The sequence below is a fragment of the Podarcis liolepis genome, assembly GCF_965112155.1.
Source record: "Podarcis liolepis genome assembly, chromosome: 8".
Classification (NCBI taxonomy): domain Eukaryota; kingdom Metazoa; phylum Chordata; class Lepidosauria; order Squamata; family Lacertidae; genus Podarcis; species Podarcis liolepis.
Window position 1 is genome coordinate 59,870,183 of NC_139560.1, and position 18,917 is coordinate 59,889,099.

At 43.5% G+C, this 18,917-nt stretch overlaps 1 long non-coding RNA gene across 1 annotated transcript; it reads right to left on the minus strand.

The window, feature by feature from the left end:
- Nucleotides 1-557: 557 nt before the first annotated feature.
- LOC310714058 lies at nucleotides 558-10,040 on the minus strand. The gene is made up of 3 exons (XR_014529559.1): nucleotides 6,040-10,040; nucleotides 2,131-5,468; nucleotides 558-1,061 (listed from the first exon to the last, which is right to left on the minus strand). It is a non-coding gene; the product is annotated as an uncharacterized lncRNA (long non-coding RNA).
- Between the last annotated feature and the right edge of the window lie 8,877 nt (nucleotides 10,041-18,917).

Genomic DNA, 18,917 nt, shown 5'->3' on the forward strand with positions numbered 1-18,917 from the left:
AGGTCAGGTCAAACACATAAATGGTCCTTGATAAACAGACACGACTCAGAATCTGAGAGATTATCATAGGCAGGGGAACCTTTCAGTCCACAGCCCCAAGTTCCTAACTCTAGCCTCTATGGTTTCTGATACTAAATCTGATTCCTGCATGGGGAACTGAAACTTTTGCCCTTCAGAGGCATGATTAAATGAGCAAAAATACAGTGCCTCCTGTAATGCATTGCTAGATAATTTTTCAGTTGAAGCCACTGACCATTTTTGCAGCATTCACACTTGACCTTTCGATTGATTGCAACAAATGTACATTATTCCTTTTTTTCCAATACTCAATTACCCAGACTACTGTCATTTAGGCACCTGCTTAAAACACATCTGATCACCCAGGCTTTTCCTGAGAGGTAATCCAGCTATATTAATCTAATATTCTGATTAATCTGTTCTATTGATTTGTGGTATGTGTTTTCATTGATTTTATTAATGTACCTTTATTGTTGATTTTATGCTGTTCATCACCATGATTTTTCTCTCCTTAATATCAGTGGTATAGATTTTTGGGGGGCAAATAAATACAATTAGGATAAGCATAAAGGTAGAATTGTGCATCTCAAACTTCAATTAACCTTTCCTCCAGTTTCAAAAATATGTATTTTATTTTATTTTGTAAAAAGGCTTCTGGTGTCACAGAGAGCAACAACAAAGCATTGTTAAATAATGTAGAAACAGGAATGCATAGTATTGTTACCAACCAGTAAAAAATAATGGTAAGACAGGACAATTTTGCATTCAACTCTAAAAAAATAAGTAAAATTATGCAACCAAATGCTCCTGATTATACCACGGATGCAATGAGCCTCTTGAGGTCCTTCTCCTTTAGTTCCCACTGATGCTCTGGGTAGCTGAACTGTCCATAACTTGCCAGGGATACAAAGGTGGCAATTGTAATTCAAACATGATGACACAGCTGTCATTCCAAGATGATTATGTTTCATCCACCTTGTCACTTTTAGTGCCAAGCCGAGATATGATGTGGGAAACCTGTGAGCAGGGCTTCCTGTGGTTTCCTTAATGTAAAAGCAAGCAGTGGGGGGGACTGAGATGAGGACCATGAGGTGGGTGTCAACACGTCCTGAATTAAATAAGCCCCTGACAGCTCCTAATTTGCCTAATGGAGCAAAGAGTAAAACAGGGATAGGGAACCACTGACCCTCCATATGCTATTGAACTACAAATCCCATCATCCCTGATCATCAACCATGCTGACTGGAGTCTAGCAACATCTGAAGGTGGCAGGCTACAGATTTCTCATCCCTAACAAAAACTTGCATTTCCCCAAAGGACTTCATGGCATTTTTAGCTGGACAGAATACATAGTTCTGATCCAAATCACAAACACAGAGCTGCTTTCTTTTTATGTTTTTTGAAAAGCCTGCAGGAAATCCTTTTGCTGCATCTCTACCATTGCATCCACTGTGGTTCTTAGTAGCAACAAAGACTTGCAGTTTAGTGCATTTCAGCGCAGTTGAGAAATGGCTCTTACTCCAGTATCAACAATTCCAGCATACAATACATCACAGCTGTGCTATGCTGTAAAGCAGCTTTCTGCAACCAGGGGTATTCCAGATGTTTTGGATCCCTCACCCAGTGCCTGCCATATTGTTTTGGACTGCCATATTGTTTCCTGCTTGGCAGGGGGTTGGACTCGATGGCCCTTGTGGTCTCTTCCAACTCTATGATTCTATGATTCTATGATTCTATGACTCTATGACTGTAACTCCTATCATCCCCAGTTAGTATGGCCAGTCGTCAGGGATAGGAGTTGTAATCCAAAGCAGCACAAGGTTGGGGGAGACTGTGTAGAAGTGGCTGCCCTGCCCTGATTTAAAAGGAGGATAAATCAGAAAGAGGAGAAAATAGATTCTCTTGCTATTTACCCTTCTGACAGTAGTATAAATGCATACATACTGGCTACATGCATTGTAGAATCCCTTGCAGGGACAACATGACCCAACAGGCTTCCTACATCAGCAAACCACTAACCACATCCAACATTGCACACTTCCTTAGAAAGATGACAATATTCTCCCACACACTTGCCATACCCTTTTTATTTGCTCTCCATTGTTTGCTTACATTGCCTGTGCTCTCCTGGAATGAAATAACCTGCCATTCTAAGATTCACTGTGAAGTCTCCAAGCACATTGCAAGGCAGAACGAGGGACCTCTGTGACAAGAAATATATTGGCAGAGAGCAAAGGTGAGAAATGTCAGCAACGAGCCATGAAAACTGGAAAGCATTCGTACGGCAAGAGTGTTGCATATGACTTACAATACCAATCTTATACCCGTGTGTGTGTGTGTGTGTGTGTGTGTGTGTGTGTGTGTGTGGTTTCCCCCCTGGGGCAGACATGGGGCCTGTCTGAACCCTTAGCAGTTGGTATCCCGGTTCCCTCAGGTCACAAGTCCTGTCAACCATCATTACCTCAGACTCGACCAGACTCAGCTTCAATTCTGTGAGCAGAAGCCATGAATTTCTCTTCAAGGGAGACTGTAATAACAGAAGTACTCTTGGAGTAAGGGTGGAGTAATGGTGTAACTCAGCTGCCATGGGATGCTTGTTTATGTGCCCAATACAAGACATCAGGGGTGGGGACCAGTGGCGGACCAGGGGCAGAGAGCAGGCAGGGGCATGGCTGGTGCGCGTCCTGGAGGGGCATGGCACGTGTCCTGGGGGCATGGCACGCTGCCCGTAGGGGCATGGCACACGTCCCAGGGGCATGGCATGCCACCTGCAGGGGCATAATGCATGTCCCGGGGACATGACATGCCACCCAAAGGGGAGTGGCGTGAGATCTGGGGGAGTGGCGCGCTGCCTGCGGGGGGCGCGTGGCACCCAGTGCGGCGGGGTAGCCACGATGGCACCCCACCGGGATTGTGGGGGGGCAGTGTGCTCTCCCCGCCCCCTCTTCCTCCGCCAGTGGTGGGGACAGACTTTAGGCTTGATAGATCTACCTTAGGGCGGGGGACAGAAAATGAGGCCTGGGGGTGAAAAACAGTCTGTTAGGCCTCTCTTTCTGGCCAGCGGGACTCTTCTCAGGACACAAGCCCCCTCCAGACACACATCACCCCCTGCTGTCATGCTTTTGCAACCTCCTTGTGTGTTTTTCTGGCTGAAATACATCCTTGAACTCTGATAATGCCTCTAGTATGCCTGGATGGTAGAGGGGTGTGTGGGTGTGGGTGGGTGGGGGAAACTAGTCTACTGTACAAAGGTAAACTTTTCATCTATTGCTCCACCCACCTTCACCTCTGGCCCCACCCACTCAGGCATGTGGCCCCCAAAAGGCTGTCCAGAAGAATTTGTGGCCCTTGAGCTGAAAAGTTTCCTCATAGCTGACTAGAACCTTGACCTGATAGAGTCACATGCAAAATTATGGAGTGCACGCACAGAGATACACCATGCATACCTTGCTCACACCAAATCCCCCCAGAAACACATATACTGTACACAGAGACTGAAACACACACACACACACACTGCCCTGTGATGAAACTCACCCCATAGAACTGCCGCCTTCTATTTCTTGCTCTACAATGACAACCCCTGAGCTGGTGCAAAGTGCACACGTAAAGTAGGCAAGCACAATTTGTGAGATTGCACATCCCTGTTGGCACACATCTGTGAAGGCATCAGCCTTACCTTAGCTTCCAGTTTCCCAGCATTGTGGAGTTTGAGTCAGCATGTGATGATAGCCTTAGCTCTGATCTTATGCTGGCAGGCTTTCAGATAATTGCATTACACTTCAAATGTAGAAATAGCACATGGGGTTTATTGATTCCAACTAAGAAAACAGGAAAGTAGGAAGGGGAAATTGTTAACTTGCAGCTTCCTCTCAACTCTGCTTTCTATCACTTCACCAAAAAGCAGTGTGAAAATTATACAGTAGCCATAATAACTATTACCTGGGTGTTTGCTTTTGAATGGCTTATTCCCTAGTATATCCTGACAACTTATTCTGCAACTTCAAAGGGGAAAGCTTTACTACCAATGATTTTGAAAGGTTTGTGTTTTTGGGGTTTGCTGTTGTTGTTTTTAAGAACAGTAAGCAGAAAGAAGCAATAAATTGCTATTGAACAAGCCATTCTTCCTTTCCTCTTTCCCTTTCATACAGAAGAAAAAACATGTTTAGCACAAACCCAGTTACTGGAATATTGATCACACAGGCTTCTACTGAAAGAAACATCTTGATTTTATCAGGCTTCTCCCCCCCCCCCCCAGTAACTGCAAAGAGAAACTAATTCTGCATACATTCAGTGTCAAGTCAGTTTTTATGCGGAAACAAAAAAAAAAACAACCCTGGAAAACAAAGGGAGGAAAAAGTAACAGCAATTAATAAACGTATGTTTACTGCACTAATTAAGCATTTCCTAGAGGGACTGATTATGTGTTTGTTTATACCAGCCAGATACTGCTCACTATGAGAAAATACCCACATTTCATACATCAAAAAGCCACTCCTTTCATATTTCCTCTGCCATTCTCACTGTAGTGGAGTGCGAGACAAGAGCGTGAAAAAAGGTAGAATTATTCATTACCTCGTCTCCTACTGGTTTGTATGTTCAGGATTTTTTTTTAATAAGCACAAAGCCATAAATTAGCTTGTAGCAAAATAGAATTAATTGGGTGTCTTAGTAGGATCATCAAGCCAGGGTTTGAAATCAATTCATCTGCCAAAGATTTCAGTAAAGTAACCTTCACTCATTAAGGTGAGAGCAGAGATTCTGGATCTCTTTGTTACACACATAAACACACACAATAAAACAAGACTGCTTGTTCCACACCCACCAAAAATAAACACCCAATTAGACAATGTATGTGCATCGTGCATATTACCCATTCAGAGACATTAGGGGGGTTTTATAATCTTCTTAAAGAGTGCCATTATTTATGTCATACTCTGACAGATCTCAAGTGTTCATCAAAGACATGTAAGGTGCTTCCTGCATGATCAGTCAAAGCATATGCCAAATGCACTTGGCCCTTGAATGCGAAAGTTTCATTTCAGCGACAATAGCCAAAATAGCTATTTATTTATTTATGTATGCAAGTTTGTATATCCTGCCAACTAATCTAATCTATGGGATGAATAAAGATACAATAAAACCAAATATAATAGGCAATTAATGCTTTGCCAAAACATGCACATCAATTTCTCAAAAAAATTCCTTCCACTGCTAAGTAGGCTTCCATTTTTCTTCCTGTTTCTCAAGTTGCTTTAGAATTCCTTTAGAATTGTGGTGGGTTGAGGACTGAGCTTCCCTTATTGTTGCAGCATTCACCCCTCCCAATCCCAATCCACGTCATCTTCTCTCACAGTAGGTTCATACTGTGTATGTGTGGGAGATGGTCTTATGAAAGGCCACTGACTAACCTTGGCCGCAAAAATATGCTTTCTAAATAAATAAATAAGCTACAGATGATAGCAGTCACGAAATTAAAAGACGCCTGCTCCTTGGGAGAAAGGCGATGGCAAAACTAGACAGCATCTTAAAAAGCAGAGACATCACCTTGCCAACAAAGGTCTGTATAGTTAAAGCCATGGTTTTCCCAGTAGTGATGTATGGAAGTGAGAGCTGGACCATAAAGAAGGCTGATCGCCGAAGAATTGATGCTTTTGAATTATGGTGCTGGAAGAGACTCTTGAGAGTTCCATGGACTGCAAGAAGATCAAACGCATCCATTCTTAAGGAAATCAGCCCTGAGTGGTCACTGGAAGGACAGATTGTGAAGCTGAGGCTCCAATACTTTGGCCACCTCATGAGAAGAGAAGACTCACTGGAAAAGACCCTGATGTTGGGAAAGATGGAGGGCACAAGGAGAAGGGGACGACAGAGGACGAGATGGTTGGACAGTGTTCTCAAAGCCACAAACATGAGTCTGACCAAACTGCGGGAGGCAGTGGAAGACAGGAGTGCCTGGCGTGCTCTGGTCCATGGGGTCACGAAGAGTCGGACACGACTAAACGACTAAACAATAACAACAGATGACATACACTACTATTAGACAAAAGCACATATTAGACATTCCTCGGCGTCACACACACAATTCTCAGAAGGCCCAGGGCATACAGATAACTCTTTCTGGAGGGTAAAGCAAATTCTATGGAAGAAAAATACACAGCACCTGTGAACATGCCAGTTTCTCTCATCCGAGATGTTCAACTCATTCAAAATAAGCCATTTATCATCCTTTCTCTCCCCAGTTTGGCATGAGCCATACTCAAACTTACCTTTCCTACCCTGCCAAGTTTCAATTTAGCCCACTGGACCATTTTTCTAACTGTAAGTTGCAGAACCTACTACTCCCTCCCCTGATTTCTCATTGCAGTGGTGGAATTGCAATTCAGCTGACTCACCCTTAATATAGGGCCACCATGACAATAGCTCTATAATTTTAATTTTAATGCCAATGCTTTCCCACACAGATGTGCTGGTAGCGGCTCACATGATACACAGACAGCAATGCGAGGGCCAGAATACATATCAAAACATCAGTACAACCAACAGCTTAGAACAAATTTACTTTTAAAGAAACAATCTAGCAATCTAAATAAACAGTCCATTTGAACAATGCTAACAGTACAAGATTTCAGATTCAGCAAGAAACAGGCATTATAAATTATTAAAAGCACAATATCAATCCACCAACTTATCAGCTGTTAAAATACACAAGCTGTAATGTCTCTGGAAAGTTCACAAAGAGGGCATGAAGGCAACAGTTAACTTCTGTTGTTTATTCCCAGCTACCTTGAAGATAGACTGCCTCTGAACTTGGAGGTTCTATTTACCACCACAGTGAGAATCAGTTTCACAATGGATTTATTTGTCTAAAAATCATAGAGACAACCCCCAACTAACACACACACCCTCCAGTGTTGCTCACTGTCCTCTCATCATCCCTCTGGGCTGGGTTTCTGCTGTGGGGTTAATGCACTTTCTGAGTACTCCAATTGCACTTTTCTGTCCCTAGGAAAAATGCAACAATCCCTCCCAGATAGCACATTCATCATAACTTCCAATGGTGTTGAAACACATTTCACTGTCTCTGGGTACTCTGTCCTTGTGTGGGCAGCACAGGATAATAGCTTCAGACAGAAACAACCCAGTTCTTTAACAAAGGTCAAAATTGAACTGGAGGTGAGGGAGAAGAAAATCACAGAATTCGGCTGCTTTAGCTGCAATGAGGACACGGACCTTTCTGCGCTCTGTGAAAGCAACTTAGGTTTGCTTCTCTTGCTCACAGAGCGGCAATAATGGCAAATGGGACTTGGAAGCAAGAGTGGCATTGGGCTGCTGTTCAAATAGCTCTTAGGATTGCAATAATATGAGGCACAAAAGGGCTCCAAACAACCCAGCACAATTTAGAATTTAATCTGGAAACAGCAACAGTGATGAGATTCCAAGTGGGGTCCTTCTGAGGTCCAAGACGGAACTCCCCAAAGCAAGCAATTTTAACAAGGCAGCAAAAATAAATGTATCCCCACCCCACAACTCTCTTCTAACCATCTCTGTAACAGATATTCACCTCGAATTTCCTTTGGCAAGAACCAGCAGAAACTGTTCTATTGACTCTGATAGGAACTGCCCACAAGTATATTAATGCATCTGAAAGATATATAATAAGGCACACAGAGAATTAGCAGAAATGGGAATCTCAGTTTGCAGGCCACCTGGATCATTTGGTTGGTTCTGCATGGATTGCTATAAAATGCAGAAACAGAAAGCAGAAACAAGAAACTCAGCCATCTTTCCTGTACCTTTGACCATATCCCAACAGCATCCCAGTTCTGTTAGGGTGTCGACTTTGGATTGTCTAGGGAATAGTACTGGATGGTTTGAATGGATGTAAGTCATGCTTTGAAAAAGAACATCAGAGGAAACAAAGAAGGTTCTGTTCAGCCTAGAAGTTAAGGCTGCACATGGAGCTTTGGGGGGAATTTACACAACCCACATTGGGCTATTCTGAGCATCATCTTTGAAGCTGTTCTCAGGACTGGTGAATGGCTTCAAGAATTAACCATCAGTCACGCTGTTGTGCCCATATGCCCATGTATAGAATTGTGCATGGCCACCATAGGAAAATAAACGTGGAATTGTGCTATTTATGACGGTGTATGTACAAACAAAGAAAGGCAGCATGAAATAACAGAATCGGGGGTGCTTCCAGATTATAACTGTTTTGATGTAGGGTTCAACTGCATTTCTTCACCTTTTTGGAACTTCTTCCCACATGAAGAAATAGCTTCTATGGAAACACTGAAGGGGGAATTAGAACTGAAGAGTCCAACCATTAGGGGCCCGTGGGCACATTTGCCAGCTGGAGAAACTGTTGTGGGAACCCCACACACTACAACCAAGCACACCCCACAACCTTTCCTATCGACAACAACAGAATTCTTTCAAGTCTAAATTCAGCAGGAGCAGAGGCACCCATGGGTATCACACTGGTGGCCCCTGAACTAAAGACTATTCCAGGCAAGCACTCTTTAAAACAAGCAGGAATAATACTTAAAGTAATGTCTGTATGTTGCTGATAAGGACACATTTCCACATCCACACCTGCAACAGTTTCTTCACCAATTTTAATTTGGTGGCATTAATTTTATGGAAGTCCCCATGATGATGGAGGGGAAATGAAAACCTTATTCATAATTTAGTTCTACCAGCATAAAAACTAACATAGAAGTGGCAGGAGGGGGTCGCTGCCAAGTCCCACTCCCTCCAATGCATTACCAATACCATGATATGAGTTTGAGAGTGGTGAAGGTCTGAAGTAAGGATATTCTTCTATCTCTGAGTTCTGTGGGGTTCTACATAGCATGGAGAGGTTCCCCAATACAAATCTTCACTCATGGGGCACTCTAAGTACTGTAATGGCAATGTGCTGGAGGGGTTGTTTACACACAAGTAGAACAAACACTCAACTAGGGCTGTGGTCTTCCCAAAACTGTATCATACATTAAAAGCTGCTCACATGCACGGCCACCATTCCCACCAACATTTAGGAATCTGGTGATTACTGGTGTTTTTCTAATTAGATGAAATATTTCCTAAGCCAGGGCAATCTGCAGTAAGCATGTACATTTTGAAAGGGGCAAAGGAGTTCATTGCCCAGATATCTCTATTTAAAGGAGATTTGCTTTTGTTCAGCAGAGCAGAGCACATGGCTGGGAAATGGCAAAGTGCCAGGATGAAACTGCTCCTAATTTTCGGAGGAGGCCACTTGCTAATTACACAAATTGCAGGTGTGAAGAGAGAAGCTCAAAGTAATCAATAGCAGTAATTAATCTGCTAGACTGGAGCTAAAGAGCTAACAGCTGGACATCAGCAATGGACACATGCAACAAGATCAGCAATAATTACCTCTTTAAATATTGAATTTCCATAGCAACAATTAGGTGGATAAATAAAGGCTTGAAATCAAGGTACCAAAGCAGGATGCAGAACTATCAACACAACCCTCCTACCAAACTATGGCTGTTTTTAAAACACAGCTATATTATTCTTAGGCAGGCTGGTCTCTGATGCAGCGGCAAGTTCCCTTTCTGCAACTTCTGGGTCCCCCGGCAAATGTCACTGGCTGCTTCTGAACCTCAGCTCAACTTCTTTTTGTTCACCCACCACTCCCTGAGGAGAGCAGGTCAACAGCAGCAATAATGGCTCCAAGTACAAAGCGTGTTTTCCCCATAATGTGATGAAATGAACACATTAGCTAGCTTGTTACTGCAAATTAGGAATTCATTTCTCTAGAGAGTTCTGCAAGCCCTAGATCACGAAATCCCAATAGGTAGGCTATATTTTCTCTGCTGGGTCTTGCGCTCCCCTCTGTAACAATCCTTAAGTGAACTCTTGAAGCTTATTTGAAACTTTGCAGAGAAGAATGCTTAGCGCCAATGCAAATGGCGCCATTCCATCGTCAATCCTTCAACTCCAGTTTCAGTTTTTGGAGATTTCGTATTGCTTCTTTCTAAATAGCTTGTGTGGGGAACTTGGTTCCCCAGAAGCCTTGTTCCACATTCCCTCCTCCACCCATGTTTGATCTGCTATGACAGGGTTGGGGATCCTTCAGCCCACAGACCACATTTGGAGCACCAGGCCTCACCTTTTGACCCACAAGGCCACGTCTCCTAAATATCACATAAACTATCAGGTGTGGGCAGGTGGGACTACAAAGGAAGAAGAAGCTTAAAATGAGATCCTTTTTTAAAAATAATTTTTATTAACCGGCCAATCAAATCAAATCAAATCACATCACATAAATTCCAAATTACAAAGCCGAATTTTAAATTTTGTTGAGGGAACCCATATTTCAAGATCCGAAGGGGGATTCTGATCTTCTTCTTGCTACTGCGTTAATGTCCAAATCAGTCCAAACAAAGTTCATAATTCTATCCAGTCTTATCTTGCTGTTTCCACATCTCATCTTGTTCGTATATTTTCTCTTTTTTCTTTATGATCTCTTCTGATAATCTCCTTAAGCCGATAAACACCAATAATAATCCTGTGTGAATTTTTCCATTCTTCCAGTCCTCAAATCGAGATGGTTTCCATATATCATCGCATTCATAAATAACATCGCTCTTTCCATCATTAATCGCAGAACTATCGTTCTTAAGTCCCTCTGAGGAGTCTCACCCACAATATAAAAACAGCTCTATTTCTCTATTTCTCCTCCCAGACTTAAGTCCTCCAACAGAACTTCCCAATATGGCGATGGTATTTTTAACTGCGTCATTCCAAAGCCCTTATACATTCCATGATCTTCTTAAAACATGCTTAAAACAGTCATAAATCCACAGCTTAGTCCTTCAAACGACATTTCTGACTTGTGGGGGGGGGGAATTCTTGTTTAATCACATAGAGGAAAGAAAGGAAAGTTTTTCCGCCCTCCCCCATCCAGTCCCTTTGCCATACCGAGTCTTGGTGTATCTTCATCTGATTAATTCTTGTTCCTCCGACTCGTCTTGTTTATCAGAGATCTCTTCTGTTAGCAGTCTTTACTCCCCCTCCTTCCTTGAAATATGTGCATTCGCTTCATCCTAATCGTTTCTTTTGAAGTTCTTGCAGCTAGAGGCGCGGATCAGAGGCAGCGTCCAGGAGCGTCGAAATCCACAGGAGGGCATTCTGCCTAGTGCCCCCATCCCCACAAATTCAGGGGTGGTATAGGGCACAGCAGGCAAGGGCACCCCCCCCACAACCCTGGGGGGCATAGGGAGGCTATTTACTCCCATCACAGCCTCCAAATTACCTCATGTGGATCGGAGAAGATGTTATTGTCAGCCATCTTCTGATGCGCCCCTAGTGCCCCCCCCCCCGCTTAAAATGAGATCCTAAGAAGAGAAAAAAAGAAATACAAGGTTACTGTGATTTAAATACTGGCTCCTCTTGTCTTCAGTCCAATTCAGTCTTTTGCTGGGTCCTTTTCAACTGAATCCAGGTGAAACTACAAAGGAAGAAGAAGCTTAAAATGAGATCCTGATGGTTCCTTTGCTGGAGCAAGGCACACTTCCCCTGCCCATCAGCTGGAGTACACCTTGCTCCAAGAGCACCAAAGATTTTCTGTTGAAACCGCTGCTAAAATGCAGTCTTCCCTCCGTTTTAGTAGTGGATCCCATGCAAATTGCTTTGCCCCAAAGCTTCTTGCACTGCGGCTTCCAAGCACTCAGCTATCAGTCCCCAACTGCCTACCGGGCACTTGGGAACAGATTTGGATGATCATGACATCAGGTGACTGACAGGTGGTTTGCCCCATTCACCTGCCCAAGTTGTTCCACAGGGGTGGAGCCAGAAAAAGGTCCAACTCATGCAACCAAAAAGGTTCCCCACCCCTGCTTGCTACCTATTTTACAAAGGATATTCTTCTATTTGAAGGTTGTTGGTGAGTAGACTTCCATTTGAAGGGATTCTCTATGTCCAGTTTTAAAAATAAAGAACCAAATGAAAGAGGAACAGGGGCCCTGAAATTACCTACCAGCATTTCACACCTGGATAGCAGACTGAGGAAGCATAGAGGTCACCTGTTCACAGTCTACTCCATTATGCTGAAATGTAATTCTACATTTGCATGCACACACACACACACACACACACACATATGCATATGCAAATAGAATCTCTTTGTTGGCAATGCATTCCCTCTTCTATGCTGAAGCTAAACTGTTCACCCTAATAGCAGGGCTTTCTCACTGGTGGAACCCACATGTTGAAATGTTCCTTGGGGTTCTATTTATTTTTATTTGAAATAGTTCTGGGATGCCTTTAAGGGCAAAAGCCATATCAAGGCAACTTACACGTTAAATATACAAAACAAGAACAATAAGCATATTTAATAAATGCCAAGCTAAACTAAAATAAAGAGCATCCAGACGGCCCAAAACAAAGCAATTCAAATACAGACTAAAATCAGTGGCATAGCAAGGACAGGTGGTACCCAGTGCAGAAAATTTCTTGTCACACACACCCCCCCCCCCCCACACACACACATTGAAATTATTAAAAGAAGGAAAAATAGGATACTTACAGTTGCAAGTGTTATTTTCAGGTTTATTTACTTAATATCATGAGCATAAGCTCTTAAAACCTTTTTTCTGCGATGGGAATTTCTTATTTTAAAAACATACATTTTTGCCATTTTGTAACCCCCCTCAGTGATGACACCAGGGGCAACCCGTAACCACCACAAACCCCTTCCTATGCCACTGACTAAAATTCAGCAGCAATCTCACAAAGCAAAGCACAATCTCAAGCAAAGGCCAGTGAGAGCCAGTAGGAAACTTGGTCAGGTATAGGCTCAGTCCCTTTCCTTTGTAATCTCCAGCCTAACTTCTCTAAGAGGCAGGCACATGATGATGTCCACATGCAGACAGGCTAATATGGATGAGGGTCCTTCATGAAAGTCAGGCCCAAGCCGTTTAAAGGTTTTAAGGTTAAAAATAAGCCTTTTAATTTGTGCTAATAAACACCCAGGCAACCAGTGCAACTGGCGCAGGGTATAGGATACATGTCACATGAGGCAACCTTTCGGCTCCCACCAGGGCTCAAGTGGCCACATTTTTTTACTAGCTGAATTTCCCAAGACACTTTGAAGGCAGCCCTACACAGAATGCACTGCAATCATCTAACCTGGGCTTCACTGCCGAGGAAAGATCAGACCTCTCTGGATAGGGATACACTTGATGTATCTGCCTGCCTAAACTACAGTGAAAATGCACAATAAATAGATCCTTGAAAACCTCAAACTTACTTTGGTGGAAATCTGCATAAAATCTCTTCAATAAATCTCACCACAGGATTCCAATCCTCACAGGCTCTTGTCTGAAAAGTATATTTTATTTCACAAACAACTCTCGAGCATTGATTTCTGCCGGTAGCACTTCTGAATCTCTGTAGCCTGCAATATTTCTGTACGTGGAACTTCAAAGTCTGTAATATTGATTTGTATGGCACATCTCAATTGCCTAACAGTGAAACTGCTATTTTTGACCAGCAAAAAATGAAGCTGAAGCATTTTGGAGTTCATTTAACATAGAACATTTGATTTGCAAGAATTTTCTGTGGTGGTAGGGGAACATAAAGGAATAGTGAATGCTGACATCTGCGGTCACTCCTGCACTGTAGTCACAATAAATTTTGAAGAAAAGTCTCCCACCTTATCCCCTGCCCTTGGTTAAAGGTATAAAAAGTCTGCTAGAACTGAGAGGCCAATAATGTTATTTTTTTCTAACTTATTTAGAAACCAAATGTATCCCTTCACACCTGCTTTCTCCTTAATGAGTTGGCTATCGAAAAAACTTCAGATTAGCACCTGCCAGCTCCCTGCACTAATAGGAAGATCATTTTGTACCAGAAAAAAGTCACGATAACACTGAAAGAGAACACATTAGCACAAGCGGGAGATGACTCTGGGCCACTTCTCATGTTGCATTTCAAAGACACAGCTGTGTCTTAGTCCTGCATGTAATGTACACATTTGTAAATATAACTCAAAGAACACAGTACTATTGTTAAGCATCTCCAGAAAAGAAACCTTGGATAACTTATCCTTGGCAGGGCCAGCTCTATACATTTTAACACCTGGGGCGAACCACAAGATGCAGCCCCCTTCCCCACTAGGAAAGAAGGGGTGAGTGAAGATCTACTGTCTGTTGCCTCCAGCTCCTAGCAGCACCACAATGCACAATAAGGGCTAGACTGTTGCTTTTGGGGACACCATCCCTATGTACCATTCGGGCTGATCTGAAGACCTGATTGTGACTTTGTACTATCCTCTGAGAAGAGGGTTCACGCTGAGGGTACCAGACCCTTCCAGGATTCAAATCAGGTTCCCAAGGTGTCTCATATCCACAAACAAAGAGACAGAAAAAAAGCCCTTGTGTTCTTTGGTGGCTAATCCACAGTTCGCTCCCTCTGCCCGCCATCTTCCCAACTCTGACTGCAATATCCCTACCTGGTCACCTCTCACATCACTTAATGATCCATCTGTACCATGGTGCCTACAGTAAACTACTTAATTACCATAGCTAAGCAGGTGGCTTGTTAAATATTCATCAAATTTCATTTATTCATTACCATAGAAAGCACTCCTTTTGAAACCTGCCGCTCGTGCATGTGGCTATTTTGTGTAACCATGTGGTGCCATGGTTATTTTAGTACGTCCCATTCTGCTTGGCGATGCCGCCGTCTGTTCTATCCTTTGCAAACGTCTGCTACGATTCAGTCAAAGCCCATTTCTATTTCCGTCCGTGACTTTCGACAGCCGAATAGACCTAACATGGCACGAGCCAACCTGGATCCTGCTGAATGCTTAGAAAGAGAGATTGGGCGGGGGGGTGCAAAGACAGTGTAACGGCAACAGCAGCAGGGTGCAAGGCTGCAGGATGAAGAAACGGTATTCTTCCCTTCCCTGGGAAACTGTCTCTTTTCCCAAGCAGTTTTTATTTTAATCTTAGAGCTGTACTGGGGGGAAGCAGTGAAAAGCTGGTGTGGGGCAGGGGGCAACAGCTGCAGCTTCCCCCTCCCATTCACACATGCACTTTAAACTTCCCAGGCCTGGATTTCCATCAGTGTTGCTTTGTAGGGTAATTCTTCACAGAACTCTAGCCCAGTGGTTGCCATCAATTTGATTTGAACTGATTTTATAATGAATTGATTTTAGAATGCTGTATTATTTTTACTGCGGCTGCTCTGAGCTCGGCTTCGGCTGGGGAGGGCGGGATATAAATAAAATTTTATTATTAATATTATTATTATTATTATTTGGTCATAGCCCTCACATGTCAGTCTGCTGCCATGACATCTATCTCCAAATATAGTCCATACTATGGCATAGGACTGACTCCAAGAAATATATCAATGCATCCAGCACAGCCTATAAGTACATACCTGGACAAAGGATTCAATTTTAGGTTTCAGCACAACCAAGGCAAGTTCAGTATTGTGTTTTTCAGGGGTGCCAACTTGAATAACACATTGGGGGGCAGGTAAGCCCCATCCCACATAACTGATCACATGAAGCAGTGCACACACACCATTTGAATGGCAATGCCCATCAGCTGGGGGAGGTGGCACCCTCAAATATTTTACTGGGAGGCCAAAGCCCCCTTGGCCCCTAGGAGTTGGCTCCTATGGTGTTTATTTACTTTCCCTTTTTTGTCCTGTAGATTGCTTTGAGGGTTTTGTGCTGTGAAGTGATTTATATCCACTAAATAATAGTTTGTTATGAATTTGTGGATGCTAGACATTATTGGGTCTAATATATGTTAGAATTTAATTAAGGCTTGTGTGTGAAAACAGACTGCTAGACCTATGTGTGTATTTGAGCTGTACTAGATGCTTCTAACTCCCTGGTTTCCTTTGGAGGTATTAGCCTAGGAATGAGCCATTAAATCAAAACATGAAAACATTTAAAATAAAGGACTAAGTGTGAAAAGGCAATGACTTTTAAAATATCATTTTCCTTAACAGAAAAAGAAATGAGGTCTCCTTCACATTGTCAATCAGCTCTTGCTACACAATCACATTTCTGAAGGCAAACAAGCTAATTCAAAGTGAGGGCATTGCCCATTAGTTTCATTGTTTCAGTCATAATATCACATAGCCAATGTTGATTGGGTAAACTCAATGTTTCTAACAACAAATAAATAAGAAAATAACTATTATTATTAAGATTATTATTAAGATTAATATTACATCCCACCTCTCTTCCAAGGAGCTTGAAGTGGCGTACATGGCTCTTCCCCTCCACAATTCTTCCTCACAACAACTCTGTGAGGTAAGGTAGACTGAGAAACAGACCCTGGTCTGGGAGGACAGGGCCCTGATTGACTCCAGCTACAAAGGCTGAGGTACTAAAGAGGCCAGAGACCATCTTGGCTGTGAGTCCTGGAAGACCTGCCTAGCAGGTCTTTTCCACCTAGCCTAGCAGTAAAAGGAAAAGATAAAGGGACCCTGACCATTAGGTCCAGTCATGACTGACTCCAGGGTTGCGGCGCTCATCTCGCTTTATTGGCCGAGGGAGCTGGCGTACAGGTTCCGGGTCATGTGGCCAGCATGTCTAAGCCGCTTCTGGCGAACCAGAGCAGCACATGGAGATGCCATTTACCTTCCTGCCGGAGCGGTGCCTATTTATCTACTTGCACTTTGACGTGCTTTCGAACTGCTAGGTTGGCAGGAGCTGGGACCGAGCAACGGGAGCTCACTCCGTCTCAGGGATTTGGACCACCGACCTTCTGATCGGCAAGTCCTAGGCTCTGTAGTTTAACCCACAGCAGGGTGGAGCCTAATTGACTCCAGCTACAAAGGTTGAGGTACTGAAGAGGCCAGAGACCATCTTGGCTGTGAGTCCTGGAAGACCCACTCCCTGCCTAGCAGGTCTTTCCACCTAGCCTAGCAGGGTGGACCCTAATTGACTCCAGCTACAAAAGCTGGGGCTGTTGAACAAACTCTTGGGGTTTTTTTGTTCGGAGGGAAGTTGTTGCTGTTATTTTTTTGTATCTTTATTTTAGATCTTGTTGCCATTTATGTGGAAACTATTTAGTTGGGTTGTGCATTTTTAATGTTTCATTTGTTTATGACTACTTGTTTATGTGTTTTTTCATGTTGTAAACCACTTTGAGCATGGCTTGAATTGCGGAAAGGGGGCATACAAATAAAAGTATGTATGTATGTATGTTGCCCACTGAGCATAATGTCTGAGTGGGATTTGATCTCCCAGGTCCTGATCCAACACCCTAGACACTACACCAACACGGGCCATCTTTTCTTCTTCTTTAAGTACCCTAATAGTACCCATCAAAGCTGGAAACAGGTGAAAAAGGTACCAGGGAGGAAGATACTGAAGGAAGAGCATACGCAGGGCCGTCTTAGCCATAGGCACTAGGGGTGCGGGGCATCCAGGCGCCGGGCTCTCAGGGATGCCAGGCTGAGAGTCCGGGGCCTGAGAGTTGAGTCTGGGGAAGAGCCCACCCATCGGTTGGAGCACCACAATGGGCTCTTCTGCTGCAGGCGGCTTTGCACCGTGAGTTTGGGGGTGACCGAGCCAGCGACATGATGAGGCAGCTGGCCGGCTCCACCCTCCTGCGTGCCTGGGACGGGCAACCGGGGGGGGGACAGATCTTTGCACCCCGGCGCCGCATATGCTTAAGACAGCCCTGAGCATACAGATACAGAAAGAGCACACATTGGGGTGGAACTAGCACAGGGCCACAGGAGTGAACATTTTAACTCCCTTTCATGCACCCCCTTACAACCTGGCAAAATAAGGGGCATAACTCACAACAAAGAAAGTGTCCACAAAATTCACATCCCACCCATTTCAGTGCCATACTAATTCTCACACATGTATGTCTTGCTCCCAGTTATTATACTCCATTGGGGGTTTGTGGTCCAAAGTAGTGTGAGTGACATTGCTCTCACACACATGTACTTTCCTCCTGAGTACACCAGACCTGCTCATGCGTGAATTATATAAGGAAGCCAAAGAAGAAACAGTCTTGACAGAAAGATTATCAGGACATTCAGAAAGATTTCAGGAGGTTCTGACATATTGCAAGGGGAAAGCTATCGCAATTATACAGAAATGTTGCAAAGCACTGAATGAATGACCACGCCGTAGAGTTGACTGAAACTGCAGATTTTGCACGTCTGCTAGGTATTTAGTAGCATTTTTCTACTCTAATGCAATTATAAATGTCGAACTGAACTCTGCCGGAATTCAGCAGCAGAAACCTTTTCCCTCTGCTATTTCTCCAGATTCCTGTTATAACTCTCAAAAAGGAAAGGTCAAGCTACCTACCTTCTCTTTATTACCCATGCAGTCTGGTTCTGTGAATGTTTACTCAGAAGTAAGTCCTGTTGATTTCAAGGGAGCTTATATCAAAATTGCATGCGCTTCACACTGAAGTCCACAATCCTTTTGCACATATTGTACAGTACTCTCGAAAGTTTCTCCTACTCCCTGTTTGTTTTCAAATAATCTTCAATACGTTCTAGGAGGCGATATTGACAAAAGGAGAAGCACACCTACTGTAGGCTGGTAACTAACTGCAGCTGCAGTTGTAATATTCTGCTAGGTATTTTTTCGGGTACATAGAAAAATGCAAAGGTGGAAGCTATAAGCAAAGGCAAGGGGTGGACACCAATGCATGAAAAGGCAAGGCTGGAATCCTGGGCACAGTTATTTGGGAAATAGACATCACTGAACTCAGCAGATGTTATCTCTGAGCAAACATGCATAAGACCAGTGGACCTTAGTCTTAGACAGTGCTTTTTTCAGGAGGGACATGGGGGGGGGCACCCCTAAACATTTTGTGACTCTAAGTTTGGCCTCATTGAGGGGCAGTGTTTCAATATGAGGAGGAAAA